Raw genomic sequence first — 7,364 nt, forward strand, 5'->3', positions numbered from 1 at the left:
AAGTCTTTAACCACATTCATTTGGGATGGTTTACATAAATCACTCCTGACTTTTTCATTCATAGGTAATATGCTCCTTCCAAATGTATGATAAAACACCACATCATGACATATTATCTGTTGCACTGTATATGCCTAAGATGCCCATGATAACGCCCTTTTTGAAAGGTCCTTGTTGTGGTCCACTACTCAATTTTGAGCCCCCAGGAACTGTTCTTTGGTCCAAGTGAAACCTGGAATCGGTAGTCTCTCAGCAATAGTTCCACAGCCATCGTAACCCACTTTGGTAAGACCAATGAAAGTTTGTACAGTATGCCTGTTTGCCAGATGATGTTACATGCAGCAGAAAGATCACATGTGCCTGTCTTCTGCCTGGTCTGGAAGCCATTTTCAGTGGAGTTGGTAAGTACCAGCACTTCATCCTGGTAATACTACCACATCCTGGAGGTCCCCAAACAACTGTCTGCCTGAGGCTCAGTTCTAACACAGACACTTTTCAACCTATTCACAAATGGCCTTCCTAATTCCACTGCCAGGCATTTGATTTATGCAGAGAATATATGTGAGGTAGTACAGAACTAGGATTTTAGTCATCTAGAAGAAGTCCCAAATGCTGACATGAAAATGATGGCCCTTTATTGTAAAAGATGGAGACTTAACCCAAATACCAAAAGTCAGTTTCCCTCTGCTTCCATCTATACTACACAAAGGCCCACAAACAGTTTCCCATCTTCCTAAATAGTCATAGGCTTGACCACAACCTAAAGCCTGTGTACCTAGGTGTTACACTGGACCATATTTTAATTATCAAGGCATACCTTACTAAGACCTCACCTCACTAGAAATAAAGAGAAGAAACAACCTGATCTCCAGACTAATTGGTTCTACCTACTTCTGTATATAGAACAGGTACCATGAGATATACCAGCTTGACATGGCTGCCAGTTCTTCCCAACATTGCTCCTTTAGACATCAGGCAACAAGTCATCTTGGCTAATCAGTCCTTGAGCCCCCACGGAGAGAGCACTGATCAGAAGTCATTCATGTTGGTTTAACCATTCAGTCAGCCACTGGCTGGCCAGACTGTCAGTGGCACCGGATACGTGATTGACATAGTGCATCGTGGCCTAGAACCCCTGAGCTCAAGTGATCTGCCAGCCTCAGCCTCCCAAGTAGCTGGGATTACAGGTGTGTACCACCACACCCAAGCAACAAGTTACCTTGCAGAATTTGTTCCATAAGGTGCAAGACATGCCTCATCTACCCCTGTTTAAATATGTATTTAATCCAGCAAGCCACAGTCATTTCCCCTAAAGACATTTAGACATTTCCCCTAAAGAATCTCAATATCACGTCCAGGTGGCATATTAGATGGCAAGAATAAGCTTCAAAATAGTATTATCTTGTGCAGCTCCAACAGTCCAGCCCCATGGTTTTGAGTTTCCACACTATCTCTGGGTAAAGGTCAAATCACTTCTGATGTGGAATGATCAGATGTGCTGCTAATGACTATAAGTGGGGCCTTTGTGACTCATCCTGTTGCCACTGTGGCCAGTTAGAAGATGTAGGCCGCATATTTGCAGGCTTCATCCACTGGCAAGAGCTGGTTCCCTCATAGACGTGTACAATGCTTTCACTCGGCTATTGAATGGTTAAGTGAGTTAGACTAACACCCTTGATTTGACTATGTAGATGCAATTGCTATACATTTCTTAAATGTTGAGTGAACTAGGACTCCACACTATATATCATCTGCGTATGAACACTTCCCTGCTGAAACCTTTACTTCAGATCACTGATCCAATTTTGTTTGCAATGTTTGTATCATATTGTTCCACTTGTTATTTCCCTGCTGAATAATCCTGAATTCATTTACCACTACTTTCTCCCTTCAGTTACTAAACTGCCATGCTAATTCTTAATTCTTTTTTTCAGTACTACTGTATATTGACATCCAGAAGGCTTTCAAAACAGCTTGTCTCCTGTTTCGTTCCTGTCAGCTTTCTTTGTCACCTCCTCAAAGAAGCTCATCAAATTTGTTAAGCATGACCTCCTCTTTTTGATCTATGCTGGTGTCTTTGAACAATCTGTACCTTTTCAAGTGTTGCTCTTTCCTTTACTCTAATTGAACACTCTACAATATATCATGGTGCAGAGATCAGAGTTGTAGACCTATAGTATCTCTTCCTCATTTGATACCTTTTTGAAGTTATGTTTGCTTCTTGTTTCGCACTATGTAACTTTCCAGTGTTCAGTGAGGAGTTGAAAATCTCCACTGTTATTTCAATATCTTCTGCTGTTTCCTTTTACAATTCTGCAGTGTAGGGTGACTGATTCTGGAACACTTTTTATATTTATTATTTGGATTTTAAGAGGCCCCATCTTTTTTCCCTAAGCATATGTACTTTACAGATATAAAACATACACAATAAATCAACAATACAGTATGAACTTGTCACCCCTACTACCTGTAAGCCCTGGTCTACACTAGGTCAAATTTAGCAGCATTAAATAGATTTAACCCTGCATCCGTCCACACGACGAAGCCCTTTTTTTCGACTTAAAGGGCTCTTAAAATCGATTTTCTTACTCTAACCTCAACAAGGGGATTAGCGCTGAAATCGGCCTTGCTGGGTCAAATTTGGGGTACTGTGGATGCAATTACATGGTATTGGCCTCCAGGAGCTATCCCAGAGTGCTCCATTGTGACCGCTCTGGACAGCACTCTCAACTCAGATGCACTGGCCAGGTAGACAGGAAAAGGCCTGCGAACTTTTGAATTTCAATTTCCTGTTTGGCCAGCGTGGCAAACTGCAGGTGACCATGCAGAGCTCAGCAGCAGAGGTGACCATGATGGAGTCCCAGAATCACAAAAGAGCTCCAGCATGGACCGAATGGGAGGTACGGGATCTGATCACTGTATGGGGAGAGGAATCCATGCTATCAGAACTACATTCCAGTTTTCGAAATGCCAAAGCCTTTGTCAAAATCTCCCAGGGCATGAAGGACAGAGGCCATAACAGGGATCCGAAGTAGTGCCACGTGAAACTTAAGGAGCTGAGGCAAGCCTACCAGAAAACCAGAGAGGCGAATGGCTGCTCCGGGTCAGAGCCCAAAACATACAGCTTCTATGATGAGCTGCATACCATTTTAGGGGGTTCAGACACCACTACCCCAGCTGCGTTGTTTGACTCCTTCAATGGAGATGGAGGCAACACAGAAGCAGGTTTTGGGGATGAGGAAGATGATGATGATGAGGTTGTAGATAGCTCACAGCAAGCAAGTGGAGAAATTGGTTTTCCCGACACCCAGGAACTGTTTCTCACCCTGGACCTGGAGCCAGTACCCCCCGAACCCTCCCAAGGCTGCCTTCCGGACCCGCCAGGCAGAGAAGGAACCTCTGGTGCGTGTACGATTTAAAATACTATACATGATTTAAAAGCAAGCATGTTTAATGATTAATTTGCCCTAGCATTCGTGGCTCTCCTGGATATACCCCCAAAGCCTTTGCAAAAGGTTTCTGGGTAGGGCAGCCTTATTCATCCACCATGGTAGGACACTTTACCACTCCAGGCCAGTAGCACATACTCCGGAATCATTGTAGAACAAAGCATTGCAGTGTATGTTTGCTGGCGTACAAACAACATCCGTTCTTTATCTCTCTGTGTTATCCTCAGGAGAGTGATATCATTCATCGTCACCTGGTTGAAATAGAGTGCTTTTCTTAAGGGGACATTCAGAGGTGCTCATTCCTGCTGGGCTGTTTGCCTGTGGCTGAACAGAAATGTTCCCCACTGTTAACCACGGGGAGGGGCTAGCCACGTGGTGGGGGGAGGCAAAATGCGACCTTGGAACGAAAGCACATGTGCTATGTATGTAATGTTAACAGCAAAGTTTACCATGAAAGAGTGTACCCATTGTTCTATAAAATGTGTCTTTTTAAATACCACTGTCCCTTTTTTTTTCTCCACCAGCTGCATGTGTTTCAAGGATCACAGGATCTTCTCCTTCCCAGTGGCTAGCGAAGATTAGAAGGCGAAAAAAACATACTCACGATGAAATGTTCTCTGAGCTCATGCTGTCCTCCCACACTGACAGAGCACAGATGAATGCATGGAGGCAGACAATGTCTGAGTGCAGGAAAGCACAAAATGACCGGGAGGAGAGGTGGTGGGCTGAAGGGAGGGCTGAAGTTGAAAGGTGGCGGCAGTGTGATGAGAGGAGGCAGGATTCAATGCTGAGGCTGCTGGAGGATCAAACGAATATGCTCCAGCATATGGCTGAACTGCAGGAAAGGCAGCAGGAGCACAGACAGCCGCAACAGCCCCTGTGTAACCAACCGCCCTCCTCCCCAAGTTTCATAGCCTCCACACCCAGATGCCCAAGAATGCGGTGGGGAGGCCACCGGCCAACCAGCCACTCCGCCACAGAGGATTGCCCAAGCAACAGAAGGCTGGCATTCAATAAGTTTTAAACTTTTAAAGTGCTGTGTGGACTTGTCCTTCCCTCCTCCACCACCACTCCTGGTGCTTCTCTCCTTCACCACCCCTCCTGGGCTACCTTGGTAGTTATCCTCCTATTTGTGTGATGAATGAATAAAGAATGCATGAATGTGAAGCAACAATGACTTTATTACCTCTGCAAGCAGTGATAAAAGGGAGGAGGGGATGGTGGTTAGCTTACAGGGAAGCAGAGTGAACGAAGGGGCGGGGGGTTTCATCAAGGAGAAACAAACAGAACTTTCACACCATAGGCTGGCCAGTCATGAAACTGGTTTTCAAAGCTTCTCTGATGCGTACCGCGCCCTCCTGTGCTCTTCTAACCGCCCTGGTGTCTGGCTGTGTGTAACCAGCAGCCAGACGATTTGCCTCAACCTCCCACCCCGCCATAAACGTCTCCCCCTTACTCTCACAGATGTTGTGGAGCACACAGAAAGCAGTAATAACAGTGGGAATATTGGTTTTGCTGAGGTCTAAGCGAGTCAGTAAACTGCACCAGCGCCTTTAAATGTCCAAATGCACATTCTACCACCATTCTGCACTTGCTCAGCCTGTAGTTGAACAGCTCCTGACTACTGTCCAGGGTGCCTGTGTACGGCTTCATGAGCCATGGCATTAAGGGGTAGGCTGGGTCCCCAAGGATAACTATAGGCATTTCAACGTCCCCAATGGTTATTTTCTGGTCTGGGAAGAAAGTCCCTTCCTGCAGCTTTTGAAACAGACCAGAGTTCCTGAAGATGCAAGTGTCATGTACCTTTCCCGGCCATCCCACGTTGATGTTGGTGAAACATCCCTTGTGATCCACCAGTGCTTGCAGCACTACTGAAAAGTACCCCTTGCGGTTTATGTACTCACCGGCTTGGTGCTCCAGTGCCAAGATAGGGATATGGGTTCCATCTATGGCCCACCACAGTTAGGGGATCCCATTGCAGCAAAGCCATCCACTATGACTTGCACATTCCCCAAGATCACTACCCTTTATATCAGCAGAACTTTGATTGCGTTGTCTACTTGCCTCACAGCAGCCCCCACAGTAGATTTGCCCATTCCAAATTGATTCCTGACTGACCGGTAGCTGTCTGGCATTGCAAGCTTCCACAGGGCTACTGCCACTCACTTCTCAACTGTGAGGGCTGCTCTCATCTTGGTATTCTTGTGCCTCAGGGCAGGGGAAAGCAAGTCACAAAGTTCCATGAAAGTGCCCTTATGCATACAAAAGTTTCGCAGCCACTAGGAATCGCCCTAGAACTGCAACACTATGAGGTCCCACCAGTCTGTGCTTGTTTCCCAGGCCCAGAATCAGCATTCCACCGCATGAGCCTGCCCCATTAGCACCATGATGCCCACATTGCCAGGGCCCGTGCTTTGAGAGAAGTATGTGTCCATGTCCTCATCACTCTGGTCACCACGCTGACGTCACCTACTCGCCCGGTATCGCTTTGCCAGGTTCTGGTGCTGTACATACTGCTGGATAATGCGTGTGGTGTTTAATGTGCTCCTAATTGCCAAAGTGATCTGAGCAGGCTCCATGCTTGGTGTGGTATGGCGTCTGCACAGAAAAAAGGTGCGGAACGATTGTCTGCCATTGCCCTGATGGAGGGAGGGGCGACTGACAACATGGCTTACAGGGTTAACTTACAGCGAATTAAAGTCAACAAAGGGGGTGGCTTTGTGAGAAACTGAATGGCCCCCTCAAGGATGGAACTCAAAACTGGGTTTAGCAGGCTGTTGATTTCACAGAGGGAAGGAGGAGAAAATGAGTACAAAACAAATCTGATCTATTTCTTGTTTTGAGCCACTTCATCTATCTTTATACATCTTGCTGGCAGCAGACTGTGCAGTACGACCACTAGCCATCGTCATCTCCTGGGTGCTCGGCAGAAGACAGTGCAGTATGACTACTGGCCATCTTCTCCAAGCTGCAGATTAAAAGACAGTGCACTGCCAATAGGACTCAATCACCATGAGACAAAACAAGGGAAATGACCTGGCTGAGTCACTCCCATGTTTGCCCAGGCACCCGGTTACAAGAGCACCCAGGACTACGTTGATGACGGCTACCCGTCATACTGCACTGTCTGCTGCCAAAAGGCAATAAACTGCTGCAGTGTAGCAATGCAGTACCATGTCTGCCAGCACCCAGGAGACATACAGTGATGGTTAGCTGAGCGGGCTCTATGCTTGCCATGGTATGGCGTCTGCACAGGTAACTCAAGAAAAAAGGCGCAAAATGATTGTCTGCCCTTGCTTTCATGGAGGGAGGGAGGGAACAGGGACCTGATGATATGTACCCACAACCACCCGCGACAATGTTTTAACCCCACCAGGCACTGGGATTTCTACCCAGAATTCAAATGGGCTGCGGAGACTGCAGGAACTGTGGGATAGCCACCCACAGTGCAATGCTCCGGAAGTCGACGGTTGCCTCAGTACTGTGGACACACTCCGCCGACTACATGCACTTAGAGCATTTGTGTGGGGACACACACAATCAACTGTATAAAAACGCTTTCTACAAAACCGACTTCTATAAATTTGACCTAATTTCATAGTGTAGACATACCCTAAGGATTCATATATATTGCTCACTTTAATCCGGACTTATATCTTCCTTAACCCATCTCGTTCTTGAAAGCAAAGTGTGAAGGTCGATCATTCACTGCAGAAACCATGCAGTGGTCAGGCAGGGCAGGACAGGTCCTCTTCTTTTCTGGCACCCTTGTTGATAGCCTCACTGATCGTGCTGTGATCTAGTCCTTCCATGGCTCAGCCTTCCAGCCAGATCACATGTTCTAGTCCACCCATTTCAGGGTACACAAAAGAAAGTCCAATAATGGCAAAGTCTTCAGATGCCTGCCAGGATTTT

General features: G+C 46.6%; 1 long non-coding RNA gene across 1 annotated transcript in view; it reads left to right on the plus strand.

Annotated features, from left to right (window-relative positions):
* The window catches only part of LOC311516269, a 138,676-nt gene extending 134,127 nt beyond the window's left edge, over nt 1–4,549 (plus strand). The window contains exon 3 of the long non-coding RNA XR_014710374.1: nt 3,974–4,549. This is a non-coding gene — a long non-coding RNA (uncharacterized lncRNA). The remainder of the gene's footprint in view (nt 1–3,973) is intronic.
* The last annotated feature ends 2,815 nt before the right edge of the window (nt 4,550–7,364 follow it).

Source organism: Lepidochelys olivacea, assembly GCF_965140295.1.
Source record: "Lepidochelys olivacea isolate rLepOli2 genome assembly, chromosome: 2".
Classification (NCBI taxonomy): domain Eukaryota; kingdom Metazoa; phylum Chordata; order Testudines; family Cheloniidae; genus Lepidochelys; species Lepidochelys olivacea.